The sequence below is a fragment of the Neodiprion fabricii genome, chromosome 4 (genome assembly GCF_021155785.1).
Source record: "Neodiprion fabricii isolate iyNeoFabr1 chromosome 4, iyNeoFabr1.1, whole genome shotgun sequence".
In the NCBI taxonomy this organism is placed as follows: Eukaryota; Metazoa; Arthropoda; class Insecta; order Hymenoptera; family Diprionidae; genus Neodiprion; species Neodiprion fabricii.
Window position 1 is genome coordinate 3,355,313 of NC_060242.1, and position 20,495 is coordinate 3,375,807.

The following is a 20,495-nucleotide window of genomic DNA, read 5'->3' on the forward strand; positions in this document are numbered from 1 at the left end:
TCCGCCATTAGGACTATGTACTAAAATTGACGATATTTTCGTTTCAAACACACCGTTTCAGAAAATACGAAATAATGGATTGATCGATTAATTTTTCACCGATTCAATCAAGTCATGTTCGATTATTTGCGTCAACTCAATTAATCGATGCATTTATTATTTTCAGCTCAACGGGCATCGCTGCAACGCGTAGAACTGAAATTCAAAAAATCGGTGCAGCCCGTGACTGATTTATAGCGATCACCCGGTATGCGGAGGCATAAATTCGGGAGTCGAAGGGCGGGAGGGTGAAGGTGGGACATGTCACTGCTACAGGGGGTGCAGACTGCATCACATCGGCACGGGGGGTGCGCGTCTATATTCTTCCATTGTGCCGTGAGTATCGATCTTTAATCTATAACACGGGGCGAGACTGTATAGAGAGTTGTGTTGTAGATTTTACTCGTGACAGAGCAACACTCCGGTACATACAGCCGATTCCATTCTACGACACTCTCACGCTCTCTCTCCCTCCCTCTCTCTCTTTAATTCACCATTCCCGCGGTTCTCCATTCGCTGAGCAAACTTTCGCGAAATCAATTCCCCAGACGCGACAAAAGTGCGAATTGATATCGTGCGATGAAAATTTGTCGAAATATTTGCCCAAACTATCAATAATTCACAGTGGAGTGAAAATTAATTTCATGCCGATTGCAGTGACTGATTTTTCCCACACTTTGAACACCGGTATTCGATGTTTACACGCCAAGTAAACGATCGTTGCTTTATCAAATTTTCACACGTGCAATATTATAACGATCGGTGATCCGTCTACGCCGTTTGTACATCTGCATAGATGAACGATAATCAGGGATTAAATATAATTATTTCGATATTAACGATTAGGCGGGTCAGTGCGAGGATCGATTATCGACGATAATTGGATTAATTACGCTATATTTTCCGCGCTGCAATCACCGGTCCAGATTACTGTTTACGAATATATAACAACAACAACAACAGTAACGATAGTTTTGCGATAATAACAGTGGTCGACAAAATTTTGTAACAAGGATTGCGCTTACTTGTTTTTAAATACATATAATCTATCCTCGTTATAAAACTATATTTATTTTGATCCGATCAGATCTATTTTTTGTGTTACAGCTGCTACAAGTAAAACTGAATGTTTATCGTTTTGATTTACCTTTTTTGATTCAGGGTATTTTATTCACTGCAAATACCAGTTGATTGGTTACAATAAATGACAAAACACCCTGAATCAAGGAAGATAAGTCGAAACGGTAGACATTAAATTTTACCGTAACACAAAAAGCTGTAACACAAAAACTAAACCTGGTCGAATCAAAAAAAAAAAAAAAATATACTTCTAGAATGAGGGTAGATTATAGATATTTAAAAATTAGTAAGCACCTTCCTTGTTAGAAAATTTAGTTGACCAGATAACTGTAACATTACGTATAACCTAATTGTTCTTGATAAAATCAGTATTTTTAAAGAAACTAAAAAAATCAAATTAGAATAAAACTGCTCGTACGTAAAATATTCGAATATCAATTCCACTACACTGGACGTCGTTCCTACCATAATCGGTGAAAAGTTTTCACGTTTCACACAAAACGTGAATTTTTGTCAACCGGTGTAATTTGGCAAATAATAATGCAGGGTGACCGGCAATATTGCTGAAAACCGAAACGAGTCGCTGACCAGCTTTTACGCAGGGTCTTCGGCTCATCGAAGATTGATTCCTGAGGTGGCCGCGGTTCGGAGGTAAGCCGAAACTCGAGGGCGATTTTGGGTCCAAGTTCACGGGGATGTGAGGCGTCTATCAATATTCAAATATGCTAAACCGAGGGCTGACCTACAGCCTTTACATTCATGCGAGGGTAAAACACCCTCTACTCACTTCGGGGGCTCTCGCGTGTTTCTTTATCTTCGTTCGTTCTTTATTTTTCCTTTTTTTTTTTCCAAGCTTTCGCAAAAATTCCAACCTATGGAAGACTGTCCGCAGAAACGAAGAGGTAAAACTATAGTCAATTTCATCGGATGGATTTTTGGAATCCGGCCAATAGTAACGGCTCTGCGTATAACTCTGTTTTTTACTTTTTTAGTTCTCTCTCTTTCTCTCTTTCTCTCTCTTTTTCTCTCTCTCTCTCTCTCTCACTCTATTCTCTGAGTTGTTTTCTTCGGCTGCGCAGGTTTCTCCCCGGTAAATAACGATCCGAAAAATATTTATGCCCGGTGTTTCACCCGGCCCAGAGTTTTAGGTGGGTGTTAATTTAGATTTGTTCTTCGTCGCTACGAATTGCCTTTCCGTGTTAGGACAAGGGTCTCGTTGTTGCTCACGATCAGCCCCCCATGCAACAAACATACGTGTATACGTGTAAGGTTAATTAATTCGTACAGGGGGCCAATGTCCGGTCCAGTCGACCGCACGATCTATTACGATTAGCTAAATAGATCGGGTTAATGTTTGCCTTGGAATAACAAAACAAAGCCGGTCGGTATACCTGCAGGAACAACCTACAGGCCGGAGGCTCGATTCGGGATTATAATTTCGCCGGCTATCTCGACCTGCACTCGATTCGTGAACCGAATTTCATTTCCGGTATTATCTGCATCTGACGGCTCTTTGCGCCCCCGAGTAGTCAGGTTATATCGGGCCGAATTTAAACTCTGATTGACATACTCGAGTGGTCGACAAAGTTATATAATACAAATAGCGTAAGACTGTGCATTAGAGTGGTTCATTTTTTAAACTGTTTTTTTCTTTTTTTTTTTTTTCAACGTCGCACTCGAAAATTTGTGCCGAATGCTGACAAAAAAAAAAAAAAAAATTGTCTTAAAACCTGGAGGAGGTAGGAGAATATTTAGAGGCTGCTATCAATTATTTTTATATTTTTTATTAATTTTTATGTATACACTTTCCGAACTTGTATGTATATTAGTTTATATTTATTTTTTTGTATCGTGGTCCACTTAATCATTGCTCATAAACCTCTAGATATTTTACTACGTTATCCAAGTTTCGCGATAAGTATTTTTTTTTCTAGTATTTGATACAAATTTTACGAGTGGCAGTTTAAAAAAAAAAAAAAAAACAATTCAAAAACAAACCTTCCTCCTGTGCATATTTTCACCGCATTGTGTCTAGGAATTTGAGACTCCTCGCTGTGCTAACCTCGAGTATTTTCGAAAGCTTCCAAGTGTCGACGGAGCTCTTTTCCCAGGGGTGGACAATGACTGCTGACCCTGATTATTCATGGGATGGGTTTGGCGTTGGCGATCCGAGGCGAAGGCACGGTGCCCGAGGACAATCGGCTGCGGGAGTCGTGACGGATCGACTACCTGGCGAGGTGTCGTAACTGGACGTTCGCCAAGCCAGCCATAATACCGGGACTGGATTGGACCTCCTGTGGAGAGTCTAGTCACCCCGAGGTGGCTACCAGTGCATAGATGGTATCGTCGCCATCAGGTCTAAAGCCTACCGATTAGAGCCGCATCAACAACTCTGGGTCGTTTTAGGTGTGTATGTTTGAAAAATTTGCCCCGACATTCACCGATTGTGAATGTATCTTCGGCATTCTCTTCACCGCGTGCCAGTAAGCTTGTGACAATAGAAAGACAGGATGTATTATCGTCTGTTGATAGCGAATGATCGGGGTCGAATTCAGTTTGATGAAAAAATTTTACGTCCTCATCGAGATATTACAAGAAATCTACTTAAGGGGTAGTTTTCAACCCTGAAACGGCCGAGTTGGCAGATGATTGAAACACATGTATGATGTTTTATCATGTACTACAACGTATCAGAGAATGAGGAATATTGTTGAGGTACATTTGGGGCACTTTTCTTGGAAGTGGAAGTGCTTCGGACGCATGAGGAACATCAGAAACGGACAATGATGACTGAGATATTTCTTTCTCGGGTAACAGAAGCAAGGCCCCAAGGTTATTACCGGTTCCGAAGAAGCGATTCCTGACACGAATGATCGAACGCTCAAGTTCCAGGACGTGGTGCGGAAGAGTAAAGAAAGTAAGTCGAAGGACTCAACGAAGTGAAATGACGAGTGAGACCTCCCATAGCCAGTGTTGTGGTCCAGAAAGTAATCTGGTCGGAAGAAATTAGTATCGTAGATTAACACCGTCGGAAATTGAACTCGCACCGGGACATTATACGCTCAGTCATGAACTGGTGGGTACATTAAGTCTGTATTGAAGAGTCGGCGGAAGGTGTGGTCGGTGAAATTGGATTTAAAAAAACGTCGTGAGATACCGTCCAAGCCGGCGAGTTGGCTCGTAGACAAGCCGGGGAATCCGAGTCTCTGTCACTCTTGGTTCTCCGGAGACCGATCCTGAAGAAGGGGGATCAGCACGGACCGTGAAACCATTCCAGATCGCTGGGCCCGATATCGCCGGGATCGGTGAACAATGCGGGGTCCAGCCCAGTGTCCCAGTCATGCGGAGTTGCAGGCGCAGCGGTTAGATTTTCGCAAATCCCTGTTTGCGTTTTTCTCCTCTCTACTTTTTCCTTTTTTTTTCTTTTTGGCTTTCTTTTCTCTTCATCATTTTTTGTGTCCCTCTGCTTACTTTTTGTCCCTCTTGTCAACGGTTGCGTGTGCAGCGTTTCGCATTCGCCGCGTCTGTGTATACCTCTAATGCTCGAGTCGCTAATCCCTGTTTACATAAACCGGCATATGTCACAACTGTTTACGCTCCTATTTTTCGATCCGATCTCGGCTTGCGGGACACACGGGGAACTCGGGAACTCGGGAACTCGGGAATGGGATCCCTCCGGCTAGCTGATGCTGCTGCCTCCCTCGACCTCCTTTGTACTCTTAAAGAGACGTCGCTTCGTGTCACTCCTGTCACGGTCGAGTGGATCCGATCCGCACACCGACCCCTGGCTCTTCTCCCCTTTACACGACACACTCGTTCCTGCTCCTGGGCTCCCTCCTCATCGCCGCGGGCTTTCCAACTCCTCTCAATCTTTACCGGTATATACCCATTCGAACGTCTTCCGTGATCGTAGACGAATACAAATGCCTCGCTACTTTATTTTCATTTATATATTTTTTTTCCCTTCTTCTATCATTTTGGCTCCTTTATTTTTTATTTCTTCCGTTTCTTAAATCTCTTCTTTGTACAATATATACATTTTACGAAACGTAATTCGTCGTTCAGCTCCAAAGTGTTTCCTACACGTAGTTTCTTCTATTTCTAACCACACCGTGAAAATTTCAGCGTTTCGAACAACATCCGCACAGTTGAAAACATGTTTTACTTGTCCCAAAATGTCTTCAAAAATATTGAAAAATGTGTTCATTTTTTGACATGTTGATAACAGGTTTTACAATTGATACAACAACAAAAATAATGTTGATTCAACGAACCTGAAATATTAAAATCCTAAACGTAATAACTGTTGCAACGCGGGACCTGACATTTATAAAATGTTAATTTTATATTATTATCTTGTTGATAATAACACGGAATTCTTACTCTTTGCCATTCCACTTGGATTACATTTTGATTCTGTATGAATCTTCTGCTGAAAGTAACTCCTTAGAACCGTTGGATTTTATTATTTTAATCATGTTTCATGTAAAGTTAACATATTTTTGCTTTTCAATTTGCACGTTCATAAAATATCGTACGACACTGTTGAACGGGTTGAAATAAAATTGATAAACGCTGCAGTTTTGCACATTCTCTCGACGTATTTCTGCTCGTTAAAATCCGACTAATTCGGTAAAGTATCCTATTCCATCGCAGCTCCGCGATTGATCTTACAGCAGGTAAGAGGGCGCAGGTAACTTGAGGGTTCCAGAATGTTTAGAAAGTGGTGAAAAAAGAGAAACGAGTCGGAGATTTCAGTCTCTAAGAAACGAGCGAAACTGGAGTAGCTATTTTATACATTGCGAGCGAACTTCATTCGCTGCGAAGATGCCAAACTGTATATGTACATACATCGTATGCGTCCCTGTATATACGTGTCCGTGTGTTACGTATGTGTGCACATGTATATACTCATTCGCCCGCCTTTAATACTTGCGGTATTCCCACAGCGAGTGTAAATACCAATACAGGAAAGAGGAAAGATAACGCCGCCTCGACTACTACGCTTGCTAGCTACCCCGGCGGCCGCAAAGCACCAACTTATTATACGGAATATTATCTCTCCTTAATAAGACTCTTCCCTCCTTTGCCTCGGCCGTAGACGTTGCCTTTGCCTTTGCCTTTGCATTTGCCTTCTGCCGAAACCAACGACAGTGTCTTTCCGCACTTTCGCATTTGCTTCGCCGGAACTCGAAAGTACTGCTTATTTTTCTTGATTAACTCGAGTTGCTGGAGATTGTCTCCTCGGCGAAGAAAAGCTGGCGGTAAGAAACAACGGCGAGGTGGCGGGGCGGGGAGGGGGGGGAAGAAGAATAAGAAAAAGGGAAGAGGTAAACTAAATAAATAACCGAGTTCTTGGTCGTAGTCGTAGTAGCCACGCAGTGCTAGTTTTCTGTTTTGTCATGCCAAAGCTCGCGGCTAGCTGTATAAGCTACTTGCACAGGCTTCACGCAACCCTGAATCACCCGGTTCTTTCAGAGTTTCTGCGGCTTCCCGTGGCGTGCTTTATTCTCTTCCTTTTCCCCTTCTCGGCTGCAATTTTTTTTTTTTTTTTTTTCTTATCCTACTCCTCTCTATTCTTCGCCAGATTGATGTTACTAGATTTATGAATACTCTTTCCGCATCCGGTTTCTCGACACGTCGCCGATCCGGACAGCGGCGCGTGCTTGCGTCTCTATATCTATAAGCTGCGGATCCTTGGACCAAGGCAGGATCGATCTTTCTCTTCTCGTGCATTTTTTTTTTTTTTTTCTTCGTTTTTTTCTTTCTTCTCTACACCAGCGGAAAAATTTCACCCTGCGAAATTTATCCGCGAATCGGGGAATCGGGTGGGAATAATTCAGGGAAATTAAAAAAAGAGCACAACGGGTAATGTAATCAGCCGTTGCCCCTCCGTCAGCTTTGAATTCGGTACGAACACTGCGAGAACCCCTTAAAACCCGAAACCCTCTTCCTCCCATATTTATTGCTCCAAGGGCAAGGGGCGTAATTAAAAAACGAAAGGGATACCCTGGCACGTGCAGAACCGAGTTTGAATTCAAATTCAGCCCGAATCGAGCCTCCGTCGATTCTGGCCGACTCCCAACGAGTCGAACAACCGTTATCTCCGAACCTTTGTTTTCATCTAAAGGAGTTTTTTTTTCCCCATTTCGAAACCGTGACTCAAAATTTAGCGCCAATAAAAATGAGCGCAGAGTTTGAGACTGATGGATAAATTTATTGAGGGGACAAGTATCGGTTTCTTTCTTTTCGAATACTGTAAATTCTCGCGGTCTTAAGTGATTCATTGTTAATGTTTACTGTTTAAACATGACAAAATTCACATTTCACGTAATTATGTAGTACATAGGTAACAACCCATAGGTTTATTTCACAAACGAATCAGTTCAGGGTGAGAGTTGAAATGCTTTTCATTTTCAACCGACATTAAGTTAGGTACAAAATAACGATATAGTTTCTTCAAATTTTTCCCAAAGTGCAGTAAAGAAACGATATTTTCCGTACTAATTTTATTACCTAGAAATTAACATACTTGAGCGGAAACGACGTGTTTTCTGAAAAGTACAGTGTTTTTTCTTTTTTTTTTTTAGTCTGTTGTAAAAATGTTGTTTTTAACATTCAAACAGTAGACATTGACGTACCAATATTTCAAAACATCAAGTATTTCTAAGTACTCGAGTAGTAAATCGGAGTTTGCGTCGCATAATGATTTGTTTGCGTAACATCCAGGTATACTTGATTAAAAAATCGACCAGGCTTTCGTTCTTGGCCGGGTGTCGGCACCCTAAAGTTCGTCGAACCTGGAAGGATAAGATTTCCGACTGAAATTTGCTGGAGAGTTCGCTCATACCCGTCGCTGTAGGAATAAATCTTGGAGATGGAATTAGAGCCGTTTTCAGGATCGTATTAACTGAAGTTTAATGAATAGCCAAGGTTTCAGATTTACATAATCGAATACGCGCCCTCCTCCCCCCTTCCACGTTCGTTCATCTCTGGAGGTCGAAACCAAGGGTTCGAGTCTCTGATAGGTTCGAATGCCCGCGTACCTGATCCTCGTTTCGCATCTTCGTCGTCGACGTCGTCGTCGTTGGCGTTCGAGTTGCCTGGTTATATTTACAAGGGTGCCCGAAGCGGTTCTTCCGCCCGGTTTCACCCAGCGTAATCCCCATTAAACTGTTTGTTGAATCATATTGAATTACCCGCCTTTGACCTTTGTGCAGCAACCTCCCTCAAGGCCGGCTCGGCGTCTTTCGAATTGGATTAATTCTTTCCAATTTTATTACGCGATATCTATCTCTTCGGCTGAGCTCCTCTTCTTATTCTCAGACAGCCCGGTGCGCAGCTCCCTCTCCCTCTATCTCTTTCTCTCTTTTTCCATAACGCGTAGGTACATACCTACCCTCTCTTTATCTCACCGAAGTGGTGGTGACATTTTACCTCGCAATACCTGCTCGGAGCGCCCACAATGCATGGAAACCGTCCATGCGAATCGTACAAATACAGTTCCTTCTGCCTTTTCTTCGTCTACGTTTTTCTTTTTTCCCCCTTTTTTTCTCCCTGTTCCGTCCACCCGACAAAAATTAGTACCGCATTGCTGCGTCTTCTTAACCGTGACGCGATTCTACGACGACGGAAGAACCGTCGGCTAGGTAACCCGCAGGGCGAAACAGCCCCCGGCCAACGGTTCACAATGGTCCCAAAAACTCCGGGTGAATGAATCCATGGCCGGCAGCTATCTGTGACGAATAATTTTTACGCTAATTTTCATTCCGGATTCTCGCGAGCAGCTCGTCGTTTTCTATTATACGAAACGCCAGATGTCAACGCGAGCTTAACCCCCAGAGCTATGACGCGTTTTCTCATTGTCTGGCTCTGGGGAAATTCAGCTCTGCAGTCTCAACCGGTCGTCCAATATTACCGGTGGTGATGCGGCAATGTCGTCAAATCGTCCAAACCCAATACCTCGATCGTGAAGAACCTCGACAGTCTCGTACAGTATCATGAAATCATAAAAATCTAATGTGAAACAAACAAATCTTTTCCATTCTCCGGCAATGCAGTGTTACTGGGTAGAACGCGTAGTTTTCGATGAGCGACTACCTGAACCCATTCTACGCTTAGCCAAGGCATTGTTTGACTGTTTTAGGGTTCGTACACGTCGATTATGAACTTACGTGCTACTACTCCCATTGCAGGAAATGATAATAGAAGAAAGGAATCGGTTTTAAAGGAGGTACACGATTTAAGTGGTATAGTTGGCTTATTGTTAAAGATCAAATAATTGAATTATGACAGTGGTTGATGCAAAAGAGTCGGCTTGGACAGGGATGCAGAGATAGAATGAGAACTGACTCGTGAGAAAGCTAGGATGGGAGTATATGAGGTTAGAAAATGTAGAAGACTTGCTAGTTGCAGTATAAAGATAAACCTGCTGACTCGGTGAAGATGATAATAATAATAATCATCCTTGTTTATCACAATTATGTTTTCGAACTTACAAGAGTAAGAGAGGAAGGACGAGAAAGCAGTAGTTTGGCAGTCACGGTAGAAACACCCAGATTCGCACGATGGACACGGAAAACCGCCGAAAACCTTGTCAAATATATGAAAATAAATAAAAAAAAACCTTCAGAGAACGAAGGAGAGGATGCAGGGTGTAAAGTGACTATAATTGAGTGTCGGAATGGAATATAAGGTCTGGAGGACGTAACAACAGCGTTTTTCTGAACCTCAACTCGAGGCTCGTTACTTTTGGAAAACTCACCAGCTGGAGTTTTGCCACGAACCGGATGATAAGAGCCGGACTCGGTAATCTCATCGAGTTAACACTACGCGGCATTTATCTAGGTATGTGCCGCCACGGCGCGCATAGATCGAATTGTAATCTCCGAGAATGACGCGTTGTGGAACGTCGGTGTACGTGGTCTGCGCTCTCGCTTCATCGATCCGAATTCTCAGGGCGCCATACCGCGCGAGGCTTCATCATCGTTCCGCAAACCGAGGCTGGATAGTATGCGGAAAAGTAAACGGATCTCAAATTGTCCATGCCAAGTGTGATCGAAGCGATATCCGTTTCTGACGAAGAAGGTATCCCAGGTTGATCTCTCCAATTTCGTTTCTTTTATAATACGTTATAGTAGAGTAAAAACTAAGCGACACATATTTTTTTTTTTTAATCACGTACTCTTGAATACTTTGCGGAGGATCAACCACCTGCCAAAGTAAGGCATGTCAAGAGGCGATTTGGCAGTGAAATGTACTGGTCATAAAAGAATTCGGGAAAGATTGAAGAAGGTGAGAAATGGTGGCAGCAGCTTGGACATTGAATTCTCGTGTTAAAAAGTTCCAGAAATGGTGAAGACGTTTCGAAGTCGAAGTAGCAAAAAACAATTCTACCCAGCTCGGTATAATCCAAGGAACTAGACGACGATAGCGCTCAGAATCTATCGGAGTCAATAACGATGTCATTGAAATTGGAAAGACATTGGGAGCCGACTTCAGTTTATAGTAGCACCTGAACACCTACGCAGAGTCCAACGTCGAGCAAAACCGATTACTTCGATGAATTTCTCATGGGGAAAGCGTTGTGAAGTGGCATAGCTAATAATACATCGAGTGGAGTGCGATTATTGTTCTTGGGTCAAAGCAGAGGGGAAAAACGAAACTAAACTTGCGCCTTTCGAATACGAGGACTCCTCTCTATATTTCATCACTCCACGGCTCAACCTTAGCCTGCAGCTCATAAGCCATCCGTGGAATCGGCTCTGACGAAGCGCGGAAGGGACGCCTGCAGGCCTCTTTGGACTTAGGCTCTATGCTCGATTCCCGCGGGGTGGTGAACGGGGATTCTACCACTTTGCAGCTCAGTCTTCGTTGAATATTTGATTGCGACCGCGGAATCCGGGATGCTGGCCGGGTTTCCATCAGCCGCCGCGTCTTAATTCTGCCCCGGCTTGCCGGTCCGCTTATGCATTTTGCCCGCAGGACTTCATCCGCAAGCTCATCTGCGCGATCCGCGAAACTCTCCGTAGGTCCAATTGGTACCTACCGAAAGATGAAAATCCGATTCAGAGAAGATATCGATGCTCGGATTCCAGCGCTGATACTAGGAGAGGTATGATGCTTGTCTGCCTCTGATAGAGTCCCGGATTACGATCCGCCGACAATTAGCCAACTCCCTAAGCCGGTTAACTGGATTACCATCCGATACTCACGTGCGACGGAGTTTTGTACAAAACTCGTCGTTAGGGCGATTCACTTATTAGCATCGAGGAAATAAAATCGACGTTTCCTCTGATACCTCATCTAAATTGGGTGTCGCTATTCGATTGCGTTTAATCTGGCAAGCTGTTGGAAGAATTTGCCGTTGAAACGCATGGCAATTATCGCTGATTAATCATCCTTGTGCTTCCGGTATCATTCGATACGTTGAAATTGCGCCTAAGTGTTGCCGTTTTCCCCAGGGCCGAACCCGCCCAGATCATTGGATCGGAAACCTCCGGCTGCTGGGTTCGGTCTGGATTAACCCGACGCTTTCCTTGATAAATAGAAGCTAATCCTTGATCTCGCGTTGTGGTTGGACGTGAAACCTGAGGTCAAGGTCATCCGAAAGCTGACTCAAAGGTGAAGCCCTGTCGACTTAGCGTTTTCGAAAAACTGTAGTCACGGAGTTGAGTTAAAAAGTTGACGTCTCACTCTACTTAGAATAATGTTGAACACGAAAGGGTTCAAAGAGGAAGGAAACAGCAGTCAAGCCGTGAACGAGCAATTCAATTATGATCTCCGAGGACGAAACGACGCCCGTTTTCTGCTCGATTTGGGGAAAGACACCGACCAAAGTGCCATGCTGAGGCCATTAAGCAGCAGGACATGAGAAGCTGGCGACTATATGAGCTTCCGTAATTAAAGGTCGCTTAACGGGAGGTCCGATGCAGCCCACCTGTGACAACAGTGATTACAAGACCACCGACTTTAGGGGGTAAAGGAGGAGGGGTGAAAATGGTGGAAGGGCTGGAGACGAGTCAGTGGCAGCGTCGGCGGGTGGGTGTTGAGCGGTAAAAGGAAAACGCCAAAGTCTCGAACCGTTTAATCAATCTCTCCCATCTTCTTCGCACCTCTCCCTTTTCCTCGACTCAGGGTATAGTAGGAGACTGACTGGAAGGTAACTCAGGCGCAGGAAGCAACCGGAAAAGAATGGGCTCGTGTATCTCACCCCATTTCGCCTCGTCTCGTACCCGTAGTTTGTATAGTTTCATTCAGCGAAGAAGGGCTACTGTTATGGCGTCCCGGGAGAAGAGACGGGAAGAGGCTTTCACGATAGATAATGGGATGTTTTATGCTAGGTGCGCGATACCGCGTTGACGTCAACGTCGACGGCGTCGTCTATGCCCGTGCAGAAGAGAGTCTGAGTACAAAAAGGAGCGAGGGACGTGCGCTTGATAAATATTCAGCCCCGTCATTCGACCGGCGAAAGAACCTCCGCTCCCGCCTCTCTTCTTACTCACGGTATACGATTGGCTCTTCCAGTCGAACTACCCGACTATTGCGCGAGCTATGATGACCCCCGTCACCTCCTCTCTAAACTTTTCTGCATCCAAAATTCAACGGTTGGATAATGCAGCTCTGGAGAACGAGTGCTCGCCAAACATTCCGCCACTCTTGCTTCCCGGATATACCTATACATCCCCGTTATAAACGAAGCCAAGATTTTCACCCTTTTCACAAAGCGGCGATTGCCTTCCAGTATTGACTTTCGCTATTCCACTGCCATACTTTTTATTCCACATTTTATTTTCCATGCTCTGGACAGTTCAAGGAATATATGACGCGACGAACGATGAATATGTCATAGCGATGTCCATGATCTTAGATAACGCCAAATTTCGGGACAAGATTTTGGCTTCTGATAACGCTAAGGGTTTCCACTTGTTATGGAAAGTGAAATTTCAAAAGCGTGGATGATTTACGTATTCGTGGTCGTCCTACTTGGTGTATTTCCCACGTGTTGTATCTCTCCATCGTCGCGTTGGCAAGGATTTTCAAGAGTTACATTCCAGGGAGAATAAGAGAGAGAGAGAGATGGAGAGAGTCGACGCGAGGGGGGATTAATATTCAAAAACTAATCGTTTTTTTTTTCAGACCATTATAGCTGCAGCATCTGCTTGGATAGCCATTCGACGGAACAAAATAACAACAAATTATGCATGACCTCTGTAGATTGTAAGCAAGGCGGTAAAGTTCTATGGTATTCTTGTAACATCTTCACCCCTCGAGGAAAGCCGAGCAGCTCGTTTAGTTCGTAAGAGGAGTAATCGTTCAGTTCGCATTGGAGTTTTTCGCCATTCTCCTATTTCCACCCGGAATCCTCGATATATTTCTCGGTTCAACACTTCTTGCAAGAGTGCAAAGCGCTGAGTTGCATGTCTGCCGGTAAGGAGGTAGAGAAAGGAGCTTCTGCGTTGGTTCGAACGAGGGTGTTCTCTAATGGCCGCCACATCATCACTATACATCACACAACCGGCATGTCTCGTTTGAAAAACATCTCGGTCTGAGGGTGCAGCCGAACGTTAAAATCTACCTCTTTTCATTCCACCCCGCTAGTCTCCGCTATTTGAATATAAGTCCCTATAGCGAACTGCAGCTGCATGGCATGAGCTTCGTCCACTGTAGGCTGCTCTGCTATCTCGCCACAAGTCTCTGACCGCTCTGTACCGGCGACCCTTTTGACACTCGACTCCCGGTCCATGGCACGAGCAACTGCATCGCCGTCGACGTGCTAACGACTGATCAGTGCTCCGGATAAACCCTGTTAGCCGTCTACGCGCTCGTAAGAGGCACCACACGTCCAGCAGTAGGCCGACACCCCGACGGACCGCCGATCGAATCTACGTCCGAACCACTTTTAACCGAAGAGATACGTTCCGGAGGCGCTTGTTCAATGAAAACCCGATACACGCCCCCTCGTTTGCTTTCCACGATAATCTACTGACCCTCTGGGTCATTTGTGCCGGGACATTGGTGCGCTCTCTACGTTCTCCACGGTAGAGGCCAGCTAATTATTGTCACGAGGTTATTCATACTTGAATGATGATACGGGCCCTGTAATACTTCTTTCATCGCGGTGCCAGATCATGGACATGAATGAGGTGCCGATGAGCTGCGTTCCACGAATTTTTCATCGTCCGGAATTTTACTGTCACAGCTGAAGCGTTCACTGACAAACAGAACCTGACAGAAATAACGCAACGTATTTTCCCTCGACGTCGTGCTTGAAAAGCCGGTCCGAGGCTCTGGATGTAATATGGTATGTCATTTGCCGTATAACGGCCCCGAGGAGTCCTTTGGATCCGCTTCTATTGAATGGTAATCTCGGCCTCGGGACTGGGAGACCGGGGTCCTCCACCTTGTAGCCGGCGATAGGTGCGTCGAGGCGTGTGTTTATTTACACGAGACAAACACCGGCTGACGTAACAGCGTGTAATTAATCTGGTACGACGGTGAAAGCCCGGCACGCCCTTGCCCTTCCCTCCCCCCACCCCATCATTTGAGGAACGCCGTTGAATACAATACGTATAAATCGTACTCATGAATTTTGAAAGGCTGCAATTTTAGAATTCAATCCTCATTATTTTCTCTCTCTCTCTTTCTCTGTCTCTCTCTCTCTCTCTCTCTCTGTCCGTTTCAGTCCTTCTCTCGTTCGGGCTTCGGAATGAGCAGTGAATATGCACTGCTCCTTCGTAAATACATACCATGTTTGCGGTTATATTGATTTGTGGCAACGGTTATGTCTCCTCCAGCGGATAAACGTACCTGGTATATCGATGCATAACGCAACGTGGCTTTATGCCAGTCCTATATTGCACGAGGGAACTATTTATATGTAAACTCCAACGTTTTCGGGAATCCGATCTTTCCTGCCGAGATACGAATTGCGATTTATTGACGAATTATTGCAGTACTTGGGGTTATATGCACGCAAGGCACGTGGATCTTCTCACTTCTTTGCAAAGAAATTATTATACATCTTTGAAACAACTGCTGCACATTTCACTGAAATTCTTAAAAAATCTGGGGTTTCAATGGAGAAGCAGAATGAGAACGAGAAGTAACAAAAATAATAATAATAATAATACTTCAAACCAGATGTGAAAAATGTATCTGGTAGCTTGCTGGTAGATTCAATGTATTTTGTTTTTTGTTCATACTATTATAATATCATTTCTTTGCCACCGTCCTACTTTTTCTTCGGCTACTTATCTGAAGCATGCAGTTCAAACAGAGTTGAAAACCGTTTTACTCCGCGACTGGAGACAGGGGTGGTGGCTCAATTTGCTCGTAGTCTCTTACTCGAGTAAAAACCATCCATTGCATCCTGTCAAACGGCAAATGTAACCGCTTGCATTACCACTAGGGTAACATTAAACTGACGCGTCGTTTGATTCCGTCAGCCAGTTTCCGATGCGTGGCTCTCTCCCTTCAAGCTTTCATCTAAATATATACAATAAGCATGTAACCGTGGGCATGTTTGCCACGCCGCCCAGGATGTGGATCACGTAAAGTCGAGCAGAAGCCCCCGGCTCGGTTTCCCGGTATGCAGAGTCGCGGTTACTATCAGGCTCATTCCGACTAGTTAGGGTTACCGGATAGAGCAGCTAGTTGGCAGAGCCGTAGATAACGGAACAGTTTTCTCAGCCAAATCGGCATTCTGGACCAAAATGGACCATGAAAATGTTTACGGTCTACCATCAGCTTGAGGTTCATATGCAATATGTTTTTTTTAAACCAAGATGTTGAACTACTGCACGGTTCTGTCCATAACCCCAACCATCAACTGGTCTCTAGTTCGGTGGATTTTTATGACCAAGTTGTTCGTTTCACGGCCCCTGGTTTTCTGCATCTTGAAAATGGGAAGGACCTCTGAGTGGGGGGACAGATTTGGAGCTCCTGCGTATAGCCGCGTATACTTTATACGAGGTATACCCAACGGGGTGAGCTTGGGATCCGGGAGCACATGGCTTCACACAGTTGCAGGGCTACGTACGGAGACTCCATCTATCATCTTGATCTCGTCCCGGCTTTGGGCGACCCCGATACGTCATTTTCAAAATCTCGACACGTCGAGCAAGCCCGGGATTCTTCGAACCTGGATAAAACCTGTGCGGCAATGAGATATGGATTGTGATGCATCTTGAATTCCCATTGATTAAGAGCCCGGCCAAATACCTCGGCCAATTTCTTATGTGTATATATATGTATATGTATATATATTAATACGCAACGGCCGATCTCTTCGATTTGATTTCTTTTATAATATGTTATAGAAGACTGAGCGACACGTATTTTTTTTATCTGCAAATCAACACTTTTAGGGGGGTGAAACCACCTTCCACAGTAAGGTATATCAAGGGGCGATTGGGGCAGTTATTTTTTTAACTGAAATTAAGTACATTTTTTATATCGTTATGAGAAAACTTTTTCAATTGGACTAGTTAATAAATATAATGTTTTTGTTGGTGAAACTGGCAAATCGCTCTTTGACAGGCCTGACTTTGGAGGGTGGTTTAATCCCTTGAAGTGTTTAATATCAGATGAAAAAAAATACGTGTCACTTAGTTTTTAGTCTACTATAACATATGGCAAAAGAAATCGAATTGCAGAGATCGACCCGGGATATCTTCCTTGTGAGCCGCTCACGCACCTAGCCTGGCTCAAAGGGGTGACAAGAGGCGTTTGACGATAAAAAATCGAACCTCCAAACTCGCGGGCATGAGAAAAGCCGATAGGCGATCTTCATTAACTCAGAGCCGGCTGCAGGTCACAGAGGCGAAAAAGAGATCGAGAGAAAGGGAGACGAAGCTGAGCTGGGTCTTCGAGACGGAAACCCGTACTTAAACCGTTGCTGGATATGTTTGTTTTACATATGTTCGCCCGCCTGGCGTTGGTTGTATGTAATTACTCGGCGGACAGGTTACAGAGAAAAATGCTGGTTATGTTTCGTTGTGTGGGTAGGATTACATATTCGAACGAATACCGAGGCATGAATCTTCGATGAGCTGGAAATACCGCGGTTGTGCCTCTTGCAGTGTACCTTCTCCTCCCATTCGATATACAACCCATATCTTTTAAAAGTATCAACGCTCCGACGGTAGAACCACTCTTCCGCTGAATCAGAGCTCGGAGCTCCATCAGGAGTGAATAATATTGAAGGGAATGTTGTTTCCACTATCAATCCACTGCTGCAGAGCCTGTCAAACGGCCCAAGAGCATTTTGGTACTTGGGTAGTCACTCGTTGAGAAAGTAGTGGTCAGAATCATTCTAACATAAACGAGCAGACGTAAATTGAAAAAATTCAACTTCCGCCCAGAAGAACGAATTTTAACAAAGCAACTCGATCGCTATGAAGCTTAATTTATTGTACCGTTTGAAATGTCAGTATAACTCGCAATTATGTGGTTTTATCTAAACGTACGATTTCAGCATCAGCAAGTTCTTTTGCTGTGGACTTTTCCTACATGGAACTGAAGTAGTTTTCTTTTTTTTTCAGAGCAATGCTGAGCAGACACGATCGGTTCCTGTAACGATGTGAAGACGTCAGTATAACACAACGATCTTCCTGGCCGGCGGGATTGCGGTGAAGTTATTGATTCAGCGCGCTGGATTTCGGGTCGCAATGAGTGGAGCAGGAGCAGCAGACGACTGAACGAGGTATCCACTCGTAACACGTAGGTGTAGTCTAAGTACAAGAGCTAGGAGAGATGATAGTCACTGCGGAGTGTTCGGTCCGGAGCCGTGGGCCCTGTAATCATACTTAGAGGCCGCTTCACCGTGTATCGAGTTGGCCGTCGTGGTAGTCGGACGGACAGTATCGAAGCTTCGAACAAGTATCAGGTAGAAGTAATTGAAGGGCGGATCAGTACGGGCAGGTAGAACTAGGAAATGTCTTGATCCCCGCGAGGTTTCTGAGAACGAGCGGATCGAGTGCAGTCGTAAAAACGGAGAATCGGGCGTCTGATGGGCATCTCTGAAAGGAACAGTGTCGCGGTACTCGGAAGGTGAAATTGGTTCTTCATTGTCATTGCCGCGCAGATTCGAAGCACGCGATGCAAGTCAGAGAAACACGTTGCTGAAAGAATCGCGAACTCCGTCTGGAGCCCAACGTCATATCTGGAACATCTTTTGAGGGTGGAATGGAGTCCATTCCACGGAAAAGGGATATCGATAACGGATCGAGTCTCGAATTCTCAGTTCCTCTGTCCGGGTCGTCTTCCTCGAGCGGAACTTAGCCGATCGTGATGCGGGACAGCCGGCAAAGAGAACCTACCCTGGTCTCGGTGATGGTTTGGGGAAATTGGAAATGTGGCTGAAGCGAGTTGAGAGATAAAAAAGATGGAGAATTCGGCGGGGCCGCGGCGAGGAAAAAGTTAAATTAAATACTCCGGGCGAGCCACGCCGCGCAGACACCAACACCACCACCGCCCGGGGCAGCGCGGTGAGCCCGATCGGGCTTTTCACTGGATTTTTCAATTTCCTCCGGAGAATCCCAAAGCCCTTGGAGCTCAGCCGACGGTGTCGCCGACGGTGTTCACCCGGTGCGATGGTAGACACTCCGTCAGCGGAGTGTCTAGGTCCTTTTTGGTTAATCGTCTGAAAGATTTTCCACCTCGTACGTTCCCCGGGATGCAAGGTACGCGAGTCGAACCCTCGTTCCCGGCGACGAGGAAGAGGATCCCAAAACGAGCCCACGGATGCACCGCGGCCGTATTGATTCGGCCGTAAGATGCGAAGATTCGCCGCTCCGTGGCCTGGTTGATCCATATCCAGCACCCCGCACTCCGCCAAAAAGCTTGTCCCTGACAATCATTGTTTCTAAAGCACTTTGCGCCACTTTGGAAGGCGTTGCCGCCTACCCAGCTGAGTTTTGGCCTGAACTCCGGTCTCTGAGAGGCGAAAGGATCCTGCAGCATACCAGGACTTGTGTGAAAAGGGGGTGTGAAGGATCTTCGATGGGCTGTGGCAGGTTGTCAAAACTCTCGAATACTCTCAGGCTCTCAACCACGTGCCACCTCCCCTGCAACCCCGCTGGCTTTATTTTATGGATGGAAGGAAAAATTCGCTATCCGCATCACCTCACGACCCGTAATCCATGCAGGTATCTTTTTTTTTCTCTTTTTTCCCCTCTGATACCCCGAGTGACTGACAGCACTCCCGCTCCTTTGACACCTGCGCTAGAAGTTCCATTTCACGCAGCGATGGTCCTCTCGCTTTTGGCTCACAGAGATCCGAACCTCAATACTTTTACACTTGGGCTTAGAACAGGGTCGCTTCAAAAGGATATTGAGTCTGAGCCAACTTTGACTGTTGTGAAAAAACAAAAACAAAAAACAAACTAGTAGATTCTTTGACCAAAAACGCTATGACCAGTCGATGACACCTGAATTAAAATGACTTTTCGAGCATACAAATTATACGAAGTTTCCGGTCTTCGGTTGTACAGATTGAAAACTTTCTTCTCAACATGAATGCAGAGTTGGTTGTAAATTGAAGGTGAAAGCATGACGTGTTGCAGATAGGAACAGCATTCCGCTCCTCTGTCTTGGCTCGATTTGGATTTCCCGATTCTCGGAGCAGAGTGTCGACGCCCTGCCGCGATAAGATAAGGCCGGTAATGGTAGAAGGAATCAAGGTTTCCAGTCGACCTGCCAGCATAAAAAATGCTTCATCGTTCATAGTCCGGCTGCTTTCTCGAGTTGAACAATTGAAAAATTCGTTCATTTGATGTTCGCAGAGGCGCGTCCGGAGTAGCCCGGATTCTTTGATCTAATGCCAGCTCAAATACGGAAAGCTCGCTGCGAAGGCGATTGCAGAGTCCTGCAGCATCAGCGTTTATCACTCCCCCCGTTCTCTAGTTTTATTCTCATAGCGCCCGGCTCCTCGCTCCCTTTGAACTCACCAGATATGATAATTGCCCCTGACAGACCCGCTCGACCTCGGAATCCGTCGCCCTCATGCCCTCGGCCCTGTTTATCGCCCCTTCTCCTCCTCGCTCGACTATCTATTTCTGTCGTTTTATTTACGAGATCGTCCCGGTCTCGGTATGTATACCCCGATTTTCAAGCCCCGACTACCCTGCACGGATGAGGCTAATTGCGGCAAAACCGGGAATGAAACGAAGCCAATCCAAGCGACGCGGAAAGCACCACTACAAGACTCAACGCACGGAACCTAATTATTTCTTTCAAACAACGTTATTCGATCGAGCGCCGAGCAGCCCACTCGTGACTTTCGTTCTTTCCATTGCTCTCGACTACGTTTCACGCTCCGATATTCCAGCGGATTAAAATTATCCCCTGCACATCCGCACTCTTCATTATACTCC

General features: G+C 45.2%; 1 protein-coding gene across 1 annotated transcript in view; it reads left to right on the forward strand.

Annotated features, from left to right (window-relative positions):
• The first annotated feature begins 299 nt into the window (after window positions 1-299).
• LOC124179981 overlaps window positions 300-20,495 on the forward strand; it is a 53,133-nt gene continuing 32,937 nt past the window's right edge. Inside the window, exons 1-2 of the mRNA XM_046564903.1 lie at window positions 300-375; window positions 17,664-17,824. The gene's annotated coding sequence lies outside the window, so the exon portion shown is untranslated. The remainder of the gene's footprint in view (window positions 376-17,663; window positions 17,825-20,495) is intronic.